General features: G+C 44.3%; 1 pseudogene; it reads right to left on the bottom strand.

Moving 5' to 3' along the window:
• Positions 1–25,202, bottom strand: part of LOC138664089 (zinc finger protein 585A-like) — an 80,499-nt pseudogene that overhangs the window by 51,299 nt on the left and 3,998 nt on the right.

Raw genomic sequence — 25,202 nt, 5'->3', positions numbered from 1 at the left:
TTCTGAACACAAATATGGCTAATCCCCTATGTGAGATCTCTGATGTTGAACAAGACTTGATTTCACTGTATAACATTTCCCACATTCTTGACATGAAAATGGCTTTTCACCTGTGTGAGTTCTATGATGTGTAACAAGATGTGATTTCCTGTTAAAACATTTCCCACATTCAGAACAGTAATATGGCTTCTCGCCTGTGTGAGTTTTTTGATGTGTAACAAGATATGATTTTTCTCTAAAACATTTCTCACATTTTGAACATGAATATGGCTTCTCACCTGTGTGAATTCTTTGATGTGTAAGAAGATGTGATTTCTTTATAAAACATTTTTCACATTCGGAACATGAAAATGGTCTCTCCCCTGTGTGCATTCTTTGATGTGCGACAAAATGGTATTTTTTTGTAAAACATTTCCCACATTCTGAACATGAATGTGGCTTCTCACCTGTGTGTTGTTTCTGATGATTAACAAGATTTGATTTCTCTATAAAACACTTTCTACATTCTGAACATGAAAAAGGCTTCTCCCCTGTGTGACTTCTCTCATGGGTAACAAGATGTGATTTCCTTGTAAAACCTTTCCCACACTTTGGACATGAATATGGCTTCTCCCCTGTGTGAAATTTTTCATGTCTAAGGAGATGTGATTTCTTTTTAAAACATTTCTCACATACGGAACATGAAAATGGTTTCTCCCCTGTGTGTATTCTCTGATGTATGACAAGATAGTATCTTTGTGTAAAACATTTCCCACATTCTGAACATGAATATGGCTTTGCACCTGTGTGCGTTCTCTTATGTTTAACAAGACTTGATTTCTCTGTAAAACACTTTCCACATTCTGAACATGAAAAAGGCTTCTCCCCTGTATGAGTTCTCTGATGTGCAAGAAGACTTGGTTTCCTTGAAAAACATTTCCCACATTCTGAACATGAATATGGCTTCTCACCTGTGTGTCTTTTCTGATGCTTAACAAGATTTGATTTCTCGGTAAAACACTTTCCACATTCTGCACATGAAAATGGCTTTTCCCCTGTGTGACTTCTCTGATGTGCAACAAGTTTTAATTTTTGTATAAAACATTTCCCACACTCTGAACATGAATATGGCTTCTTCCTTGTGTGAGCTCTTTGAGGTTCACTATCAATCCTGTTTTTTTTTTGCAGAATAGTCTGTGATGAAACAGAAGATAGAAACGTTTGAAAAGGATCAGATGGTAGATCTTTACTGTGAACAGAAGGGGATAAATTTGGGATATTGCCAAGTTCTTCAAATGTATCCAGAGTGATTGTATGATCATGTGCGGTCAATTCTGAAATTGTAAGATATACCTCCGATCTACTGGTGCAGTCATCTGCCAAGAATAAAATGGAAATAACATAACCTTGAAATTATATTAATAATTCTAGTATTTATACTTTCTATAACATTTCAGTACAAATTGTGCTAAAATTATGGTAAATTAGGAACTGATGAAGGCACTGGTGGCAGCAGTAATGTCAAAGCTGGGACTCAGAATATTATTATGTTAGATGTTTAGGTTTCTTCTCTTTTCAGCTATCACTTCAACACTTTATAGGTCCACGCTTTAGTGTACCTGTCCCCAAACTTTCGTGAAATATTATAAAATGTGAAGTGAGTGAAACCCAAGTCACCTACCTCACAGATTCATAGCTGGTGTATCCACCGAGTTGAAAAGTTGGCTACTGTAGTTGTGCCGTCCGTGCAACTACAAAGAAAGCGGCGTTAGCCCTGCACCAATCAAAGGGAGTGTACTCCCGTGGTGAAAAAATTCCCTGCGTGCTTGCAGCTGGTTGAGAGGGCAGGCAGCCTCGGCCGATGGCGCCGCGGTGCAGTCGCATAGCGAGCGGGGGGCCTGGCTATATAGTGACGTCACCTGTCTGTGAGACGGACACTAGCAGGGGCCAATCCCGACGTGTTTTGAGGGAACCGTCCCTCTTTCTCAAGGTTACCTTGCCCAGGAGGTAGCCATGGCACTGGTCGAGTGAGTCTTAATGCCTTCAGGAACCAGAGAACCACTTGTAGAGTAAGACAAAGTAATGGCCTCCCTGATCCATCTGGCAATGGTAATCTTAGACACCCCATACTCCTTTCGACTACCCTGAAAGGCTACGAACAGAGACTGGTCATGGACATATATTCTAACATGGACCTCCTCATATCTAAGGTATGGAATTTTTTGACTCCTGGATTTTTAGTGTCATAACAAAAGGAGGGCAAAGTAATCTCTTGGCTCCTACAGAATTTAAGAATCCCCTTTGGGAAATATGCCGGGTCCGGCCTTAGAACAACTTTGTCGTCATACACCTGTGTGCAGGGGGGACATATGGACAGGGCTTGTATATCACTCACCCTGCGGGTTGATGTTAGGGCCACTAGCAACAACCTTCTTAAGCGTGAGAAACTTTGCACATAAATCCCATAAGGGCTCAAATGGGTTCCTAGTTAGCGCCTCTAAAACTAGGTTCAGGTCCCATGGAGGAATTTTTGGGACTATAACCGATGTTGATGTACTACAGGATCTTATAAACCGACACACCCATTTATTTGCTGCTAGGTTGCAATTATACAAGACACCTGCACCTTGGGAAGTATTAGTTGCTAAACCTAGTTCCAACTCCAACTGCAGAAACTCTAGAATCGACCCAAATGGGGCCTCATCCCCTAAGTGCTGCCCTAAAGACTCCAGGAATCTTTTCCATGTTCTACCATAGATCCTTGATGTAAATCAGTTTCCTACTTTTAACAGAGTGGAGACTAGCTCTGGTGAGAACCCTTGCCGACTAAGTAATGCTCTCTCAAATTCCATGCTCAGAGATGGAATCCCTTCAACTGAGAGTGGCACACCGGTCCCTGGGTAAGAAGGTCTGGGATCTCTGATAGAATCCATGGATCGGACACAGATATTAGCCTTAGAAGAGAAAACCATGTTCTCTATGGCCAGAATGGGGCAATGAGAATTACCCTCGCTTGATCCTCTCTGATCTTCCTCATGATTGCTGAAATCATCGCTACTGGGGGAAATGCATAGGCCATATTGAACCTCCAAGGAATCTGAAGAGCATCTACTGTGAATGGTTTCTCGTTTGGGTACAACAAACAGAAGTTCCTCACTTTCCTGTTGTGTAAAGTGGCAAACGATCTATCTCCGGCCGCCCACATACCCGCTCTATGCTGGAAAACTTGGGAATTTAGAGACCATTCTCCGTCTCAATTTCATGTGACTCAGGAAGTCTGCCTTTGTGTTGTCTATTCCCCTTATGTGAAGTGCTGCAAGGGACAGTAGGTGTTGATCCACTAGTTGGAGTAAGAGGTCTACTGCCATCATTAGGGTATGGGACCTTGTTCCCTCTGGTGGTTGATATTCGCCATGACTGGGAGATTGTCCGACATGACTCGGACTTGGCGAGCCAGGAGGAAGGGGAGAAAGTGTCTCAAGGCTCTCTTCTCAGCCCCCAGCTATTTCAAGTTCAACCCCTGGCCCCTCTCTAGAGGAGACCAGGTCCTCTGAACTGAATGAGACCTCAGATGTGCCCCCCATCCGGTATTGTTCGCATCTGTCATGATAATGTCCTCCACTGGTCTTATCCACTGGACCCCTGACGACAAATGTTTACTTACTATCCACCAAGACAGGGAATCCCTTATTGCAGGAGATGTAACTTTCCCTCTAAACGCCCTTTTAACAACCTCTGTACAGACAGGACCTCCTACTGTAGCTGCCTTAGGTGAAATTGGGTCCATCTTACTGCTGGGATACAAGATGTTAGAGATCCTAGCAAGGACATTTTTTTCATAATTTCATTTTTGGCTGATGTATCACTGACAGTGCTAGGGCAATTATCTTGGCTAATTTGTCCTCTGGTAAGAGACAGATCTGGCGCTTGGAGTCCAAAACCAACCACATTAAGGACTGTATCCTTTCCGGCTTTAGTCTTGATTTGAGGGATGATAACGGTGTTTCGAGAATGAAGGTGTCCATCACCTCCGATATTACCATGGTAAATACTCTCGGAACTATTGACAGTACGAATGGAAGGGCTGTATACTGGTAATATGCCTTACCCGTCCCTGGACATACAGAGCCACCCTCAGGAATTTTTGATGGACCCGATGGATTGGGATATGATAATAGGCATCCTTTAAGTCAATGACCACCATGAAACAAATTCTGAAATAGCCGCTTTTTAGCTGTGTTCACTGACTTCATCTTGAAGGAATAATTCACAATCCATTGGTTGAGCTTTCTTAGGTTGATAACACTTAGAAAAGCATCCAGCTTCTTTATCAAAAAGAGGGGGGAATAAAATTCCCTACCTATTTCTTCCACAGGGACTTTGCACAGAACCCGCTTTTGTAAGAGTCCCATGATCTCTGCCTTCAGGGCCAGCAGTTCTCCTGGTGATTTCCTGCAGGGTTTAAATACAAAGGTCTGGCGAAGCGGATGAACAAAGTCTATCTTCAGACTGTCTTTGATGAAAATTCAGTTACTTGTGGAGATGTTCACTCAAGCAAGGAGAAAGAAGGAAAGCCTTTCCCCTACCGCTGACCTGATGTCATTTAGAAGGCTTTATAGAAAATGTAGAGGGTTCTCTGAACATGTATCCAGACCCCATTCTAATGTTGAACTCCCAGCTCTGACTTTCTCCTGGAGGATATCTCCTATAAAACTTCCTCCTCCGAAAAGGTTTCCTCACTTCAGCCGGAAAACGAGGATATCCATTCTTTTTGTCACCTGCCTTCTCCAAAATGTCTTCTAGCTTCTGTCTGAAGAGAAACTGGTCATCACATGGGATGCAGCAGAGTCTATTTTTTTAAGCCACGTCTCCTGGACACCCCTTCTTCCATAAGGCCCATCTAGCCGCATTGGATAGGCTAGCCGACCTAACCACTAACCTCACAGAGTCTGCTGAGGTGTCTGCCAGAAAGGTTGCAGCTCCCTACAACAGAGTCATATTGGCCAAGATTTCATCTCTCGTGACCTTACTCTTAAATTGCTCCTCCATCTGTTGCAGCCAGACCATAAGAGAGCAGGCAGCAGAAGTTCCAGCTATTGCCTGCTTCAGATACCCTGTGACTGCCTCCCATGTGTGCCTCAGGAACCCATCAGCTTTTTTATACAAGGGGTCTCTAAGTGCGCCAGAATCATCAAAGGGCAGGGCTAAGTTTTTAAAGGATTTCACTACTGCACAGTCGATTTTAGGGATTTTATCCCAACTCTCCTAGTCTTTCTCCTCTTAGAAGATGAGGGCAGACTATCTATGAGCGCCCGTATCCTGGAATTAACAGGAAAGGTGCACTTCCTTCAGGCCCCCAAACATTATATCCTCTAGGGACTTAGGTGATTTCTCCTCCTTCAGGCCCATTGTTGACCTGACTGCCCTAACCAACCTATCCGTATCCTCAGCCGGAAAGCAAGTTGGCCACCTATATCACTGTCCGAGGAGGAGGAGAACGGAGATTCTCTATGGTATTCTCCAACAGACTGTAGAGAGGCCTCTGATTCCGTAACAACCTCCTGAGCTCTCGTTCACCTTGTTTAACAGGGTCTTTAGGGAACCTTGCAGATCAGCCCTGATCATGGACCTAAGGCTCGTTGTGAAGTCAGGGGTCTCATCCCATACAATTTTTTGAATGCAGTCAGAGCAGAGATTTTTCTGCAAATGAACTGCCAGCAGGGTCCTACAAAGGGCACATTTTTTAATTTTATTTTTGGTGCTAGCCTTCCTAGGCCCCTAGTGATTTAAGCAAGAAATGGCACTTATTAACAAAAAAGGTGACATTCTTGTAGATCACTCACCACCCACTGTCATATCGAGGGTAACGGATTCGGAGGCTGATCGGGGGTACATATGACATCCCTCCTGGATACTAAGGAGTCCTGCGACCTCTAACCGGCACGGCTGCCACTCCTGCCACTTGAGCGGCTGCTCCTCTTAGTGCGCACGAGCTGGTGACCAGGCACAGATATTGGTGACTGTTGGTGCTGCTGCTGTAAAGACTGCTGCTGTTGTCCTGAGATCCTCCATGATGGGGAGCTTTGGACATAAGCGCTTCTTCTGTGGTCATCCTCCATTTTATGAGGGGTCCACTGCACTTCCCGCCTCCTCCGATGCCCGCAATAATGCCCCTCCCCCCATTGTCCCCGCTAGGATGCACCAAGCCTCCACGCATCTCGGCCAGCTTTTTCACCCAGGGCGCCGCTATTTTGCCTCCAGCGCACCCCCTCTGACGTCACGTCAGTGTGGGGGCTTTCTGGATTGATTTGAAGCTTTTATTGGGAAAATTTTACATAACGTTTGGCATCACATTTATCCGCCGTTCTACGCTGAGCACTTACATCTGGTTTTCCATTTAAATCTCCAAATGACAATTCAGATGAAACCCCTAAGAGATCCATTGACTATAACGAGCCAGCAGTTACTCTGGACCCCATCTGGCCTCTGTTCAGTGTTGTCCTTTTCAGAAGTGCACAAAACTGTCAGGGACCGTACTTTTATGCACAACTAAAAAGACTGACACAGCCAGATCATAGGTCAGACGGCATCCACAATGCCTCCATCTGCTTCATTATAGGCATCAAGGTTTCTGTCTGAATCACCTATTTCAGAGATTTCTCCAGAAACTCCGCTGTAAGCTCTCCACGCAGAGCATAGGGTAAATGTCAGGCGAGCCTTACTGAGATCTTTGGTAGGCAGAATGAACAAATCAACAGCAGGTAAAGTATTGGTTTTATTTATTTTTTACGTCATTCCTTGTGCAGTGTAAGTGATTAGAAAAAGCAATTCTTCGGGTTTGTGTGATTACAGCGTTACCAGATTTATATTTTTTTTTACGTTTGACTGCTGTCACTCACTAAAAGATGCTTTTTTTTCTCCCCAAAACAAGTTTTTGCATCGCCATATTTTGATACCTATAAATTTTTCCATATTTCGGCCAACATAGTCATGTGAGGGCTTTTTTTTCAGTTGACTTTTTTTATTTGTACCATTTTCGGGCACATGACATATTTTGATATTTGATATTTCTATTCTGATTTTTGGGTAGCAGAATGAGCAAGAACCAGCAATTCAGGAATTTTTCTATTTGGGGAGCATGGCTTTATGTCATTCTGCGTGTGGTAAAATCAATAATTATTCTTCAAGTAAGATTACAGCGATACCATGTTTATATTGTTGTTTTGTGTTTTGGAGTTTTACACAATAAAAACTATTTTATATAAAAATAATTATTTTTGCATCACTATATTCTTAGAGCTATAACATTTCATTTTCCCACTGATGGAGCTGTATTGTGGCTTGTTTTTCGTGGGACAAGATGATATTTTCAGCAATACCATTTTTATTTACATTTGTCTTTTTGATCGTGTTTTATTCCACTTTTTGTTCAGCAGAATGATGAAAGAAGCATAGTTTTTCCTTTTCTTTTACGATGTTCACTGAAAGGGTTAACTAGTAGGAAAGTTTTATAGGTCGGGTCATTCTGGACGCGGCAATACCAAAATTGTGCACTTTTTTTTCATAAAAATATTTATAGGGTTGCACTGCCAGGACCAGTGCGGGCTGTAACAATCGCTGAACACCCTCCGGCAATAGCGCGTGCACAGCCTCTGTGACTGCAAATTCGCCTGGACATATCTATACATCCAAGGTCCGACTTATGGATACATCAAAGGTCGTGAAGGGGTTAAATGAGTTTTCCCAGGAACAAAATTAACTTTAAATCAACATTTTAATGAATAGATCTTTGAATAATAATTTCTATAATTGGAGGTGTTAAAAAATGCTCCTGTGCTGAGATAATCTTATAATGATGCACCTGCTATGTACTGTGTAATGGCAGTTGTAATGCTATTGCTATTGCCGGTGCCCCTGCATTATTATTATTATTTATTTATATAGCCCCATTAATTCCATGGTGCTGTACATGAGAAAGGGGTTACATACAGAGTTATAGATAACATTTACAGTAAACAAGTTTACAGTGACAGACTGGTACAGAGGGGAGAGGACCCTGTTCTTGCGGACTTACAGTCTATTACAGGTGGTTCCTCTTGCCCATCCTTGCAAGGACGCTGGCATAGTCAGTGCCCCAGCTGCGCAGCAAGTCTGTTGTGCTCCCTGTGTTATGTTTGCTAATGACAGGTGTTATGAAGGCAATCCAGAAACACAGTGTGCTTAGCGATCAGAGCGCACACAGTGATCTGACAAATACCCAAAATACAAGAACGAGCTCTGAGACGTGGAAACTCTGTAGACTGCACACCTGATCCTATCCTAAACACAACTAAAAGCGGCTGTGGATTGCGCCTAACAACTACCTAGGCAACTCGGCACAGCCTAAGAAACTAGCTAGCCTGAAGATAGAAAAATAGGCCTGACTTGCCCCAGAGAAATTCCCCAAAGGAAAAGGCAGCCCCCCACATATAATGACTGTGAGTAAGATGAAAAGACAAAACGTAGGGATGAAATAGATTCAGCAAAGTGGGGCCCGATATTCTAGGACAGAGCGAGAACAGTAAAGCGAACTTTGCAGTCTACAAAAAACCCTAAAGCAAAACCATGCAAAGGGGGCAAAAAAAAAACCACCGTGCCGAACTAACGGCACGGCGGTACACCCTTTGCGTCTCAGAGCTTCCAGCAAAACAAAAGACAAGCTGGACAGAAAAAAAGCAACAAAAAAGCAAAAGGCACTTAGCTATTCAGAGCAGCAGGTCACAGGAACAATCAGGAGAAGCTCAGATCCAACACTGAAACATTGACAAGGAGCAAGGATAGCAGCATCAGGCGGAGTTAAGTAATGAAGCAGTTAACGAGCTCACCAGAACACCTGAGGGAGGAAGCTCAGAAGCTGCAGTACCACTTGTGACCACAGGAGTGAATTCAGCCACAGAATTCACAACAGTACCCCCCCCTTGAGGAGGGGTCACCGAACCCTCACCAGAGCCCCCAGGCCGACCAGGATGAGCCGCATGAAAGGCACGAACAAGATCGGAAGCATGAACATCAGAGGCAAAAACCCAGGAATTATCTTCCTGAGCATAACCCTTCCACTTAACCAGATACTGGAGTTTCCGTCTAGAAACACGAGAATCCAAATTCTTCTCCACAATATACTCCAATTCCCCCTCCACCAAAACCGGGGCAGGAGGCTCAACAGATGGAACCATAGGTGCCACGTATCTCCGCAACAACGACCTATGGAATACATTATGTATGGAAAAGGAGTCTGGGAGGGTCAAACGAAAAGACACAGGATTGAGAACCTCAGAAATCCTATACGGACCAATAAAACGAGGTTTAAATTTAGGAGAGGAAACCTTCATAGGAATATGACGAGAAGATAACCAAACCAGATCCCCAACACGAAGTCGGGGACCCACACGGCGTCTGCGATTAGCGAAAAGTTGAGCTTTCTCCTGGGACAAGATCAAATTGTCCACTACCTGAGTCCAGATCTGCTGCAACCTATCCACCACAGAATCCACACCAGGACAGTCCGAAGACTCAACCTGTCCTGAAAAGAAACGAGGATGGAACCCAGAATTGCAAAAAAATCGAGAAACCAAGGTAGCCGAGCTGGCCCGATTATTAAGGGCGAACTCAGCCAACGGCAAAAAGGACACCCAATCATCCTGGTCTGCAGAAACAAAACATCTCAGATATGTTTCCAAGGTCTGATTGGTTCGTTCGGTCTGGCCATTAGTCTGAGGATGGAAAGCCGAGGAAAAGGATAGGTCAATGCCCATCCTACCACAAAAGGCTCGCCAAAACCTTGAAACAAACTGGGAACCTCTGTCAGAAACAATATTCTCAGGAATGCCATGCAACCGAACCACATGCTGAAAGAACAAAGGTACCAAATCAGAGGAGGAAGGCAATTTAGCCAAGGGCACCAGATGGACCATTTTAGAAAAGCGATCACAGACCACCCAAATGACTGACATCTTTTGAGAAACGGGAAGGTCAGAAATGAAATCCATCGAAATATGTGTCCAAGGCCTCTTTGGGACCGGCAAGGGCAAAAGCAACCCACTGGCACGAGAACAGCAGGGCTTAGCCATAGCACAAATCCCACAGGACTGCACAAAAGTACGTACATCCCGTGACAGAGATGGCCACCAGAAGGATCTAGCCACTAACTCTCTGGTACCAAAGATTCCAGGATGACCAGCCAACACCGAACAATGAAGTTCAGAGATAAGTTTATTAGTCCACCTATCAGGGACGAACAGTTTCTCTGCTGGACAACGATCAGGTTTATTCGCCTGAAATTTTTGCAGCACCCGCCGCAAATCAGGGGAGATGGCAGACACAATGACTCCTTCCTTGAGGATACCCGCTGGCTCAGATAAACCCGGAGAGTCGGGCACAAAACTCCTAGACAGAGCATCCGCCTTCACATTTTTAGAGCCCGGAAGGTACGAAATCACAAAGTCGAAGCGGGCAAAAAATAACGACCAACGGGCCTGTCTAGGATTCAAGCGCTTGGCAGACTCGAGATAAGTCAAGTTCTTATGATCAGTCAATACCACCACGCGATGCTTAGCTCCTTCAAGCCAATGACGCCACTTCTCGAATGCCCACTTCATGGCCAGCAACTCTCGATTGCCCACATCATAATTACGCTCAGCGGGCGAAAACTTCCTGGAAAAGAAAGCACATGGTTTCATCACTGAGCAATCAGAACCTCTCTGTGACAAAACCGCCCCTGCTCCAATCTCAGAAGCATCAACCTCGACCTGGAACGGAAGAGAAACATCTGGCTGACACAACACAGGGGCAGAACAAAAACGACGCTTCAACTCCTGAAAAGCTTCCACAGCAGCAGAAGACCAATTAACCAAATCAGCACCCTTCTTGGTCAAATCGGTCAATGGTTTGGCAATGCTAGAAAAATTACAGATGAAGCGACGATAAAAATTAGCAAAGCCCAGGAACTTTTGCAGACTTTTCAGAGATGTCGGCTGAATCCAATCCTGGATGGATTGGACCTTAACTGGATCCATCTCGATAGTAGAAGGGGTAAAGATGAACCCTAAAAATGAAACTTTCTGCACACCGAAGAGACACTTTGATCCCTTCACAAACAAAGAGTTAGCACGCAGGACCTGAAAAACCATTCTGACCTGCTTCACATGAGACTCCCAATCATCTGAGAAGATCAAAATGTCATCCAAGTAAACAATCAGGAATTTATCCAGATACTCACGGAAGATGTCATGCATAAAAGACTGAAACACAGATGGAGCATTGGCAAGTCCGAACGGCATCACTAGATACTCAAAATGACCCTCGGGCGTATTGAATGCAGTTTTCCATTCATCTCCTTGCCTGATTCTCACCAGATTATACGCACCACGAAGATCTATCTTAGTGAACCAACTAGCCCCCTTAATCCGAGCAAACAAGTCAGATAACAATGGCAAGGGATACTGAAATTTAACAGTGATCTTATTAAGAAGGCGGTAATCAATACACGGTCTCAGCGAACCATCCTTCTTGGCTACAAAGAAGAACCCTGCTCCCAGTGGTGATGACGATGGGCGAATATGTCCCTTCTCCAGGGATTCCTTCACATAACTGCGCATAGCGGCGTGTTCGGGCACGGATAAATTAAATAATCGACCTTTAGGGAATTTACTACCAGGAATCAAATTGATAGCACAATCACAATCCCTATGCGGAGGTAGAGCATCGGACTTGGGCTCTTCAAATACATCCTGATAATCAGACAAGAACTCTGGGACCTCAGAAGGGGTGGATGACGAAATCGACAAAAATGGAACATCACCATGTACCCCCTGACAACCCCAGCTGGATACCGACATGGAATTCCAATCCAATACTGGATTATGGGTTTGTAGCCATGGCAACCCCAACACGACCACATCATGCAGATTATGCAACACCAGAAAGCGAATAACTTCCTGATGTGCAGGAGCCATGCACATGGTCAGCTGGGCCCAGTATTGAGGTTTATTCTTGGCCAAAGGTGTAGCATCAATTCCTCTCAATGGAATAGGACACCGCAAAGGCTCCAAGAAAAACCCACAACGTTTAGCATAATCCAAATCCATCAGATTCAGGGCAGCGCCCGAATCCACAAACGCCATGACAGAAAACGACGACAAAGAGCATATCAAGGTAATGGACAGAAGAAATTTGGACTGTACAGTACCAATGACGGCAGACCTAGCGGACCGCTTAGTGCGCTTAGGACAATCAGAAATAGCATGAGTGGAATCACCACAGTAGAAACACAGACCATTCAGACGTCTGTATTCCTGCCGTTCAACTCTAGTCATAGTCCTATCGCACTGCATAGGCTCAGGTTTAACCTCAGGCAGTACCGCCAAATGGTGCACAGATTTACGCTCGCGCAAGCGTCGACCGATCTGAATGGCCAAAGACAAAGACTCATTCAAACCAGCAGGCATAGGAAATCCCACCATGACATCCTTAAGAGCCTCAGAGAGACCCTTTCTGAACAAAGCTGCCAGCGCAGATTCATTCCACTGAGTGAGTACTGACCATTTCCTAAATTTCTGACAATATACTTCTATATCATCCTGACCCTGGCACAAAGCCAGCAAATTTTTCTCAGCCTGATCCACTGAATTAGGCTCATCGTACAGCAATCCGAGCGCCAGGAAAAACGCATCGACACTACTCAATGCAGGGTCTCCTGGCGCAAGAGAAAATGCCCAGTCTTGAGGGTCGCCGCGCAAAAAAGAAATAATAATCAAAACCTGTTGAATAGGATTACCAGAAGAATGAGGTTTCAAGGCCAGAAATAGCTTACAATTATTTTTGAAACTTAGAAACTTAGTTCTATCTCCAAAAAACAAATCAGGAATAGGAATTCTTGGTTCTAACATAGATTTCTGATCAATAGTATCTTGAATTTTTTGTACATTTATAACGAGATTATCCATTGAAGAGCACAGACCCTGAATATCCATGTCCACACCTGTGTCCAGAATCACCCAAATGTCTAGGGGAAAAAAAAAAAGTGAACACAGAGCAGAAAAAAAAAAAAAAATGATGTCAGAACTTTTTCTTTCCCTCTATTGAGAATCATTAGTTTGGCTCCTTGTACTGTTATGTTTGCTAATGACAGGTGTTATGAAGGCAATCCAGAAACACAGTGTGCTTAGCGATCAGAGCGCACACAATGATCTGACAAATACCCAAAATACAAGAACGAGCTCTGAGACGTGGAAACTCTGTAGACTGCACACCTGATCCTATCCTAAACACAACTAAAAGCGGCTGTGGATTGCGCCTAACAACTACCTAGGCAACTCGGCACAGCCTAAGAAACTAGCTAGCCTGAAGATAGAAAAATAGGCCTGACTTGCCCCAGAGAAATTCCACAAAGGAAAAGGCAGCCCCCCACATATAATGACTGTGAGTAAGATGAAAAGACAAAACGTAGGGATGAAATAGATTCAGCAAAGTGGGGCCCGATATTCTAGGACAGAGCGAGGACAGTAAAGCAAACTTTGCAGTCTACAAAAAACCCTAAAGCAAAACCACGCAAAGGGGGCAAAAAAAAACCACCGTGCCGAACTAACGGCACGGCGGTACACCCTTTGCGTCTCAGAGCTTCCAGCAAAACAAAAGACAAGCTGGACAGAAAAAAAGCAACAAAAAAGCAAAAGGCACTTAGCTATTCAGAGCAGCAGGTCACAGGAACAATCAGGAGAAGCTCAGATCCAACACTGAAACATTGACAAGGAGCAAGGATAGCAGCATCAGGCGGAGTTAAGTAATGAAGCAGTTAACGAGCTCACCAGAACACCTGAGGGAGGAAGCTCAGAAGCTGCAGTACCACTTGTGACCACAGGAGTGAATTCAGCCACAGAATTCACAACACCCTGGTTCTGAGTTCCACCGGCACAGCAGTGCACGCACGCTCCCTTACTCTTAAAGGAGAAGTGCTCGCACATAGTAATATGCCCCCAGCCAATGGCTGGGAGGCATTAGTATAAGGCTGCCGTCACACTAGCAGTATTTGGTCAGTATTTTACATCAGTATTTGAAAGCCAAAACCAGGAGTGAGTGATAAATGCAGAAGTGGTGCATATGTTTCTATTATACTTTTCCTCTATTTGTTCCACTCCTGGTTTTGGCTTACAAATACTGATGTAAAATACTGACCAAATACTGCTAGTGTGACGGCAGCCTAAGAAAGCACCTGCAAGACAGCACCCAGCCAATTGGTTTGAGGAATTTTGTACAAAAGACACCCTCCCCTATAGGGAGGGGCCAAGCAACATAGCATCATTAGGTAGTGTTGTGCTCTACTAGTGAGTTGTGAGGTCCCCTGGTCCTGGTATGGCCAGTGACCTAAATCCAAAGTCCCTGGTTCTTGTGTAGCCAGTCCTGAACCCTGAAGCTGCTCCAGAAGTACCTGAATTAGTATCTGAAACCTGTGTATCTGAACGTGTGCCTATCCGAGTACTCTGTATACCCAGACCGACCTAACACTCCCCGAATCAGCCCTGTCTGAGACTCCGCGTCAGTACTCCGCTCTACCCGTGAATACTGAACTCAGTAGTCTGAAAGAAGTCGGAGTCCTTTCTGTGTCTGCGTATCTGACCCCTGGTGTCAGCAGCTGCAGTACAGAGGACTGCCTAGGTGTGGTACCTATTACATGTGCAGAACAACACCACAGAAAGATGAAACAATGGGGGTAAGTTAAGGATACATTTCGACCCTCCTGGGTTTTTGACAAACCTGTCTGATAATGGCTTGTAAAGAGATAATGAATAGATAGTGTCTGCATATATGGAGTATGGCACAACCAGTGCCTGTTGTGGTATCAGAAATTATTTTGCAAACAATAACATTGTCTGAGTGTGACTATTTTCCTGTAAGTCAGTACTTTGGGTCCACCCAAGTGCAGCCTGCACCTCCCTTCAGCAAAGTGCAGCTGATTTCTTATATCTAGGAGTGGTACCCGGTGGCTAAATGGAGCTCAAGTCTGATTCTACTACCAGGAACTCCAGTGAAGACCAGGTAGCTGCTTAGCTACGACCCTCCTAGGTAAGCCTTGCCCCGTGGCACAGCGGGTCCACGAAACACATGCGCCACCTCCGTGCATAACAGTTTTACAAAAACTGAAAAGTGAGGAGTGCAATATTATTCGGCCCCTTTAACTTAATACTTTGTGTTGAATATTAATTATTAATTAAATTATTCTTATTCTCAATTCTGTACTGAGCACATTGCTTCTTGCTAACATTACATAAAGCTATTTATGTATATATAGCTCAGAGTATAAGTTAACACCATATAGAGGGAACACGTGGTCTGTGGGATATATAAATAACGTCTCTTAGGAGGGTGGGGGCTTGTCACGTGGGGGCTGTCACCATCATTCTCCATGGACGTCAGACAAGTCACACAAGGAAGGAACAGCTGGTAGCCATCATAACTTGAGACTTCTCACAGACAGACGGCTTTTACCATTCAGAACTTTGGGAAAGATGAGTAACAAGCGCTGATATTTACTAATGGACAATCTGTTCGTAACGATTTCATCTATTTTTATGTTTTGCTGCAATGTGGTTTTTCTGTGGACAATTTAATAAACCACTACATCTTTTATGAAAATATCATTACATTTTTTCTTTAAGAGTAACGCACCTGGTAAAGTCTTAATTAAATAAATGTGCAAAATAAGCATATTTAACACTTTGTTGCTGAGATTACAGCTGCAAGTCGCTTGGGGTATGTCTCTATCAGTTTTGTACATTGAGAGACAAATTAAATTCTTGCCCATTCTTCCTTGGCAAACAGCTGGAGCTCAGTGAGGTTTGATGGAGATCGTTTGTGAACAGCAGTTTTCAGCTATTTCCACAGATTCTCGATTGGATTGAGGTCTTGACTTTGACTTGGCCATTCTAACACCTGGATACGTCTATTTGTGAACCATTCCATTGTAGATTTTGCTTTATGTTTGGGATCATTGTCTTGTTGGAAGACAAATCTCCGTCCCAGTCTCAGGTCTTTTGCAGGCTCCAAAAGGTTTTCTTCAAGAATGGTCCTGTATTTGGCTCCATCCATCTTCCCATCAATTTTAGCCATCTTCCCTGTCCCTCCTGAAGAAAAGCAGGCCCAAACCATGATGCTGCCACCATCATGTTTGACAGTGGGGATGGTGTGTTCAGGGTGATGAGCTGTGTTGCCTTTATGCAAAGATATCGTTTGGCATTGTTGCCAAAAAGTTCGATTTTGGTTTCATCTGACCAGAGCACCTTCTTCCGCATGTTTGGTGTGTCTCCCAGGTGGCTTGTTGCAAACTTTAAACAACACTTTTTATGGATATCTTTGAGAAATGGCTTTCTTCTTGCCACTCTTCCATAAAGGCCAGATTTGTGCAGTGTATGACAGATTGTTCTCCTATGGACAGACTGTCCCACCTCAGCTGTAGATCTCTGCAGTTCATCCAGAGTGATCATGGGCCTCTTGGCTGCATACCTGATCAGTCTTCTCCTTGTTTGAGATGAAAGTTTAGAGGGACGGCCGGATCTTGGTAGATTTGCAGTGGTATGATACTCCTTCCATTTCAATATGATCGCTTGCACGGTGTTCCTTGGGATGTTTAAAGTTTTGGAAATCATTTTGTATCCAAATCTGGCTTTAAATTTATCCACAACCCTATCATGGACCTGCCTGTTGTGTTCCTTGGTCTTCATGATGCTCTCTGTGCTTCAAAGAGAACCCTGAGACTATCACAGAGCAGGTGCATTTATACGGAGACATGATTACACACAGGTGGATTATATTTATCATCATTAGGCATTTAGGACAACATTGGATCATTCAGAGATGCACAATGAACTTTGGAGTGAGTTTGCTGCACTGAAAGTAAAGAGGCCGAATAATATTGCGCGCCCCACTTTTCAGTTTTTTAATTTCCACAAAAATTTAAAATAACCAATAACTTTCGTTCAACTTCACAATTGTGCTCCACTCGGTGTTGATTCTACACCAAAAAATTACATTTGGTATCTTTATGTTTGAAGCATGATATGTGGGAAAAGGTTGAAAAGTTCCAGGGAGCCGAATACTTTTGCAAGGCACTGTATCTTATTTATCTCTCCCCCTTATGTTTTGAGTGTGTATATCAGTATTTGAGGCCCATTTTTAAATTGTCATTTAGGATATCCAATAGGGATGTTATTAACCTCTTTCCTCTCTGACCTTTCCAGGCGCCTGCGCACTGCAGTACTTTGCGCTGCCCTTAACAGGGCAGATAAAGTACAAGACAGGAAGCAAAGAAGAAGACGTCACTGTATGAAAATGGGAGGAGCTGGACCCAGGACGGGACCGCCCCTGGGTGAGTATAATCTAACTTGTTTTTCTTATCTTTCAGGATACATTGGGGGCTTATCTACAGCATTACAAAATGCTGTAGATAAGCCCCTGATGCTGGTGGCCTTAGCTTATAGGCCATTTTTGGGGGGGACAGATTCCCTTTAACCCCTTTCTGACCTCGGACGAGATAGTACGTCCGAGGTCAGATCCCCTGCTTTGATGTGGGCTCCGGCGGTGAGCCAACATCAAAGCCGCGACATCTCAGCTGTGTTTGAACAGCTGACATGTGCGCGCAATAGCGGCGAGTGGAATCGCAATCCACCTGCCGCTATTAACTAGTTAAATGCCGTCAAACGCTGACAGCGGCATTTAACTACCACTTCCGGCCGCGCGGCCAGAAATGCGTGCATTGCCGACCCCCATCACATGATCAGGGGTCAGTGATGGGTCAGGATAGTAACCATAGAGGTCCTTGAGACCTCTATGGTTACTGATGCCAGTTTGCTGTGAGCGCCACCCTGTGGTTGGCGCTCATAGCAAGCCTGTAATTAAGGTACATAGGAGCGATCTGATGATCGCTGCTATGTAGCAGAGCCGAACAGGCTATGCCAGCTTCTAGCCTACCATGGAGGCTATTGAAGCATAGCAAAAGTTAAAAAAAAATGTTTAAAAAAATATGACATAAATTAAAAAAAATATAAAAGTTTAGATCACCCCCTTCAAAATAAACCAATAAAAATAAAATCAAATATACACATATTTGGTATCGCCGTGTTCAGAATCGCCCGGTCAATAAAACAAAAAGGATTAACCTGATCACTAAATGGTGTAGCGAGAAAAAAAATTGAAACGTCAAAATTACCTTTCTTTGGTCGCTGCGACATTGCATTAAAATGCAATAACGGGCGATAAAAAGATTGTATCTGCACCAAAATGGTGTCATTAAAAACGTCAGCTCAGCACGCAAAAAAATAAGCCCTCACCTGATCCCAGATCATGGAAAATGGAGACGCTACGTGTATTGGAAAATGGCGCAATTTTTTTTTTTTTTTTTTAGCAAAGTTTGAAATTTGTTTCACCACTTAGATAAAAAAGAACCTAGACATGTTTGGTGTCTATGAACTCGTAATGACATGGAGAATCATGATGGCAGATTAGTTTCAGCATTTAGTGAACCTAGCAAAAAAGCCAAACAAAAAACAAGTGTGGGATTGCACTTTTTTTGCAATTTCACCGCACTTGGAATTTTTTTTCCCTTTTTCTAGTACACGACATGGTAAAACCAAAAGGTGTCATTCAAAAGTACAACTCGTCTCGCAAAAAATAAGCCCTCACATGGCCAAATTGATGGAAAAATAAAAGTTATGGCTCTGGGAAGGAGGGGAGTGAAAAACGAAAACGGAATATTCCAAGGTCATGAAGGGGTTAGTACATGATTTTGCAGTTTTTAACATTATTATGTATCTCTTTTTTTTGGGGGGGGGATACTAACTATAAGGCCAGGGTCACACTTGCGAGTGTCATGTGAGAATCTCGGGGAGTCTCTCGCATCAATACCCGACACCTCCGCAAGCTGTTCGGACCGGAGCGTTCAGCTGCATAGAAATACATGCACCCGCGTGCTGGTGGCACTGCACTTGCAAGTGTGACCCCGGTCTAACTCAGAAAAAGGTTATTTTGTAATGGCTGTGTCTGACCATGCAGGAAGAAGGTCTGCACATACCACATCACCTGGCCACGAGAGAAAACAAAAGAGATGACACACGGAGGACAAACACAAAAAGGTAAAACATTGTTTAAAAAAAATCAGATCTCATACTTTGCACTAATGAGGGGCAGTACCCCAAAACACTGTGTCTACAAATTGAAATTCTGATTTAGCTTTTATCCTAAGTAATATTTCAAGGCTCGTTAAAGGGTCAACAGTGACTTGTAGGATTGCTACTTCCTATAGGTGGGGCTATAGAGTTCAAGTCCTCTTCCTCTCTGAAGAGACAATTTCCATGCTTAAAACAGTGTTGTGAATTCTGTGGCTGAATTCACTCCTGTGGTCACAAGTGGTACTGCAGCTTCTGAGCTTCCTCCCTCAGGTGTTCTGGTGAGCTCGTTAACTGCTTCATTACTTAACTCCGCCTGATGCTGCTATCCTTGCTCCTTGTCAATGTTTCAGTGTTGGATCTGAGCTTCTCCTGATTGTTCCTGTGACCTGCTGCTCTGTATAGCTAAGTGCTTTTTGCTTTTTTGTTGCTTTTTTTCTGTCCAGCTTGTCTTTTGTTTTGCTGGAAGCTCTGAGACGCAAAGGGTGTACCGCCGTGCCGTTAGTTCGGCACGGTGGGTTTTTTTTGCCCCCTTTGCGTGGTTTTGCTTTAGGGTTTTTTGTAGACTGCAAAGTTCGCTTTACTGTCCTCGCTCTGTCCTAGAATATCGGGCCCCACTTTGCTGAATCTATTTCATCCCTACGTTTTGTCTTTTCATCTTACTCACAGTCATTATATGTGGGGGGCTGCCTTTTCCTTTGGGGAATTTCTCTGGGGCAAGTCAGGCCTATTTTTCTATCTTCAGGCTAGCTAGTTTCTTAGGCTGTGCCGAGTTGCCTAGGTAGTTGTTAGGCGCAATCCACAGCCGCTTTTAGTTGTGTTTAGGATAGGATCAGGTTTGCAGTCTACAGAGTTTCCACGTCTCAGAGCTCGTTCTTGTATTTTTGGGTATTTGTCAGATCACTGTGTGCGCTCTGATCGCTAAGCACACTGTGTTTCTGGATTGCCTTCATAACACCTGTCATTAGCAAACATAACAGTACAAGGAGCCAAACTAATGATTCTCAATAGAGGGAAAGAAAAAGTTCTGACATCATTTTTTTTTTTTTTTTCTGCTCTGTGTTCACTTTTTTTTTTCCCCTAGACATTTGGGTGATTCTGGACACAGGTGTGGACATGGATATTCAGGGTCTGTGCTCTTCAATGGATAATCTCGTTATAAATGTACAAAAAATTCAAGATACTATTGATCAGAAATCTATGTTAGAACCAAGAATTCCTATTCCTGATTTGTTTTTTGGAGATAGAACTAAGTTTCTAAGTTTCAAAAATAATTGTAAGCTATTTCTGGCCTTGAAACCTCATTCTTCTGGTAATCCTATTCAACAGGTTTTGATTATTATTTCTTTTTTGCGCGGCGACCCTCAAGACTGGGCATTTTCTCTTGCGCCAGGAGACCCTGCATTGAGTAGTGTCGATGAGTTTTTCCTGGCGCTCGGATTGCTGTACGATGAGCCTAATTCAGTGGATCAGGCTGAGAAAAATTTGCTGGCTTTGTGCCAGGGTCAGGATGATATAGAAGTATATTGTCAGAAATTTAGGAAATGGTCAGTACTCACTCAGTGGAATGAATCTGCGCTGGCAGCTTTGTTCAGAAAGGGTCTCTCTGAGGCTCTTAAGGATGTCATGGTGGGATTTCCTATGCCTGCTGGTTTGAATGAGTCTTTGTCTTTGGCCATTCAGATCGGTCGACGCTTGCGCGAGCGTAAATCTGTGCACCATTTGGCGGTACTGCCTGAGGTTAAACCTGAGCCTATGCAGTGCGATAGGACTATGACTAGAGTTGAACGGCAGGAATACAGACGTCTGAATGGTCTGTGTTTCTACTGTGGTGATTCCACTCATGCTATTTCTGATTGTCCTAAGCGCACTAAGCGGTCCGCTAGGTCTGCCGTCATTGGTACTGTACAGTCCAAATTCCTTCTGTCGATTACCTTGATATGCTCTTTGTCGTCGTTTTCTGTCATGGCGTTTGTGGATTCGGGCGCTGCCCTGAATCTGATGGATTTGGATTATGCTAAACGTTGTGGGTTTTTCTTGGAGCCTTTGCGGTGTCCTATTCCATTGAGAGGAATTGATGCTACACCTTTGGCCAAGAATAAACCTCAATACTGGGCCCAGCTGACCATGTGCATGGCTCCTGCACATCAGGAAGTTATTCGCTTTCTGGTGTTGCATAATCTGCATGATGTGGTCGTGTTGGGGTTGCCATGGCTACAAACCCATAATCCAGTATTGGATTGGAATTCCATGTCGGTATCCAACTGGGGTTGTCAGGGGGTACATGGTGATGTTCCATTTTTGTCGATTTCGTCATCCACCCCTTCTGAGGTCCCAGAGTTCTTGTCTGATTATCAGGATGTATTTGAAGAGCCCAAGTCCGATGCTCTACCTCCGCATAGGGATTGTGATTGTGCTATCAATTTGATTCCTGGTAGTAAATTCCCTAAAGGTCGATTATTTAATTTATCCGTGCCCGAACACGCCGCTATGCGCAGTTATGTGAAGGAATCCCTGGAGAAGGGACATATTCGCCCATCGTCATCACCACTGGGAGCAGGGTTCTTCTTTGTAGCCAAGAAGGATGGTTCGCTGAGACCGTGTATTGATTACCGCCTTCTTAATAAGATCACTGTTAAATTTCAGTATCCCTTGCCATTGTTATCTGACTTGTTTGCTCGGATTAAGGGGGCTAGTTGGTTCACTAAGATAGATCTTCGTGGTGCGTATAATCTGGTGAGAATCAGGCAAGGAGATGAATGGAAAACTGCATTCAATACGCCCGAGGGTCATTTTGAGTATCTAGTGATGCCGTTCGGACTTGCCAATGCTCCATCTGTGTTTCAGTCTTTTATGCATGACATTTTCCGTGAGTATCTGGATAAATTCCTGATTGTTTACTTGGATGACATTTTGATCTTCTCAGATGATTGGGAGTCTCATGTGAAGCAGGTCAGAATGGTTTTTCAGGTCCTGCGTGCTAACTCTTTGTTTGTGAAGGGATCAAAGTGTCTCTTCGGTGTGCAGAAAGTTTAATTTTTGGGGTTCATCTTTACCCCTTCTACTATCGAGATGGATCCAGTTAAGGTCCAAGCCATCCAGGATTGGATTCAGCCGACATCTCTGAAAAGTCTGCAAAAGTTCCTGGGCTTTGCTAATTTTTATCGTCGCTTCATCTGTAATTTTTCTAGCATTGCCAAACCATTGACCGATTTGACCAAGAAGGGTGCTGATTTGGTTAATTGGTCTTCTGCTGCTGTGGAAGCTTTTCAGGAGTTGAAGCGTCGTTTTTGTTCTGCCCCTGTGTTGTGTCAGCCAGATGTTTCTCTTCCGTTCCAGGTCGAGGTTGATGCTTCTGAGATTGGAGCAGGGGCGGTTTTGTCACAGAGAGGTTCTGATTGCTCAGTGATGAAACCATGTGCTTTCTTTTCCAGGAAGTTTTCGCCCGCTGAGCGTAATTATGATGTGGGCAATCGAGAGTTGCTGGCCATGAAGTGGGCATTCGAGGAGTGGCGTCATTGGCTTGAAGGAGCTAAGCATCGCGTGGTGGTATTGACTGATCATAAGAACTTGACTTATCTCGAGTCTGCCAAGCGCTTGAATCCTAGACAGGCCCGTTGGTCGTTATTTTTTGCCCGCTTCGACTTTGTGATTTCGTACCTTCCGGGCTCTAAAAATGTGAAGGCGGATGCTCTGTCTAGAAGTTTTGTGCCCGACTCTCCGGGTTTATCTGAGCCAGCGGGTATCCTCAAGGAAGGAGTCATTGTGTCTGCCATCTCCCCTGATTTGCGGCGAGTGCTGCAAAAATTTCAGGCGAATAAACCTGATCGTTGTCCAGCAGAGAAACTGTTCGTCCCTGATAGGTGGACTAATAAACTTATCTCTGAACTTCATTGTTCGGTGTTGGCTGGTCATCCTGGAATCTTTGGTACCAGAGAGTTAGTGGCTAGATCCTTCTGGTGGCCATCTCTGTCACGGGATGTACGTACTTTTGTGCAGTCCTGTGGGATTTGTGCTAGGGCTAAGCCCTGCTGTTCTCGTGCCAGTGGGTTGCTTTTGCCCTTGCCGGTCCCAAAGAGGCCTTGGACACATATTTCGATGGATTTCATTTCTGACCTTCCCGTTTCTCAAAAGATGTCAGTCATTTGGGTGGTCTGTGATCGCTTTTCTAAAATGGTCCATCTGGTGCCCTTGGCTAAATTGCCTTCCTCCTCTGATTTGGTACCTTTGTTCTTTCAGCATGTGGTTCGGTTGCATGGCATTCCTGAGAATATTGTTTCTGACAGAGGTTCCCAGTTTGTTTCAAGGTTTTGGCGAGCCTTTTGTGGTAGGATGGGCATTGACCTATCCTTTTCCTCGGCTTTCCATCCTCAGACTAATGGCCAGACCGAACGAACCAATCAGACCTTGGAAACATATCTGAGATGTTTTGTTTCTGCAGACCAGGATGATTGGGTGTCCTTTTTGCCGTTGGCTGAGTTCGCCCTTAATAATCGGGCCAGCTCGGCTACCTTGGTTTCTCCATTTTTTTGCAATTCTGGGTTCCATCCTCGTTTCTCTTCAGGACAGGTTGAGTCTTCGGACTGTCCTGGTGTGGATTCTGTGGTGGATAGGTTGCAGCAGATCTGGACTCAGGTAGTGGACAATTTGATCTTGTCCCAGGAGAAAGCTCAACTTTTCGCTAATCGCAGACGCCGTGTGGGTCCCCGACTTCGTGTTGGGGATCTGGTTTGGTTATCTTCTCGTCATATTCCTATGAAGGTTTCCTCTCCTAAATTTAAACCTCGTTTTATTGGTCCGTATAGGATTTCTGAGGTTCTCAATCCTGTGTCTTTTCGTTTGACCCTCCCAGACTCCTTTTCCATACATAATGTATTCCATAGGTCGTTGTTGCGGAGATACGTGGCACCTATGGTTCCATCTGTTGAGCCTCCTGCCCCGGTTTTGGTGGAGGGGGAATTGGAGTATATTGTGGAGAAGATTTTGGATTCTCGTGTTTCTAGACGGAAACTCCAGTATCTGGTTAAATGGAAGGGTTATGCTCAGGAAGATAATTCCTGGGTTTTTGCCTCTGATGTTCATGCTTCCGATCTTGTTCGTGCCTTTCATGCGGCTCATCCTGGTCGGCCTGGGGGCTCTGGTGAGGGTTCGGTGACCCCTCCTCAAGGGGGGGGTACTGTTGTGAATTCTGTGGCTGAATTCACTCCTGTGGTCACAAGTGGTACTGCAGCTTCTGAGCTTCCTCCCTCAGGTGTTCTGGTGAGCTCGTTAACTGCTTCATTACTTAACTCCGCCTGATGCTGCTATCCTTGCTCCTTGTCAATGTTTCAGTGTTGGATCTGAGCTTCTCCTGATTGTTCCTGTGACCTGCTGCTCTGTATAGCTAAGTGCTTTTTGCTTTTTTGTTGCTTTTTTTCTGTCCAGCTTGTCTTTTGTTTTGCTGGAAGCTCTGAGACGCAAAGGGTGTACCGCCGTGCCGTTAGTTCGGTACGGTGGGGTTTTTTTGCCCCCTTTGCGTGGTTTTGCTTTAGGGTTTTTTGTAGACTGCAAAGTTCGCTTTACTGTCCTCGCTCTGTCCTAGAATATCGGGCCCCACTTTGCTGAATCTATTTCATCCCTACGTTTTGTCTTTTCATCTTACTCACAGTCATTATATGTGGGGGGCTGCCTTTTCCTTTGGGGAATTTCTCTGGGGCAAGTCAGGCCTATTTTTCTATCTTCAGGCTAGCTAGTTTCTTAGGCTGTGCTGAGTTGCCTAGGTAGTTGTTAGGCGCAATCCACAGCCGCTTTTAGTTGTGTTTAGGATAGGATCAGGTTTGCAGTCTACAGAGTTTCCACGTCTCAGAGCTCGTTCTTGTATTTTTGGGTATTTGTCAGATCACTGTGTGCGCTCTGATCGCTAAGCACACTGTGTTTCTGGATTGCCTTCATAACACCTGTCATTAGCAAACATAACAAAACAGGCAGTGAATTGCTTTGCCTCACAAAGAGAATAATTTGCGATCCTATGTTGTAATGTCTGTATACTCTCTT

Source organism: Ranitomeya imitator, chromosome 2 (assembly GCF_032444005.1).
Source record: "Ranitomeya imitator isolate aRanImi1 chromosome 2, aRanImi1.pri, whole genome shotgun sequence".
Lineage (NCBI taxonomy): Eukaryota > Metazoa > Chordata > Amphibia > Anura > Dendrobatidae > Ranitomeya > Ranitomeya imitator.
Note: the sequence above shows the minus strand (reverse complement) of the source record. Positions and strands in the feature narration are given on the sequence as shown.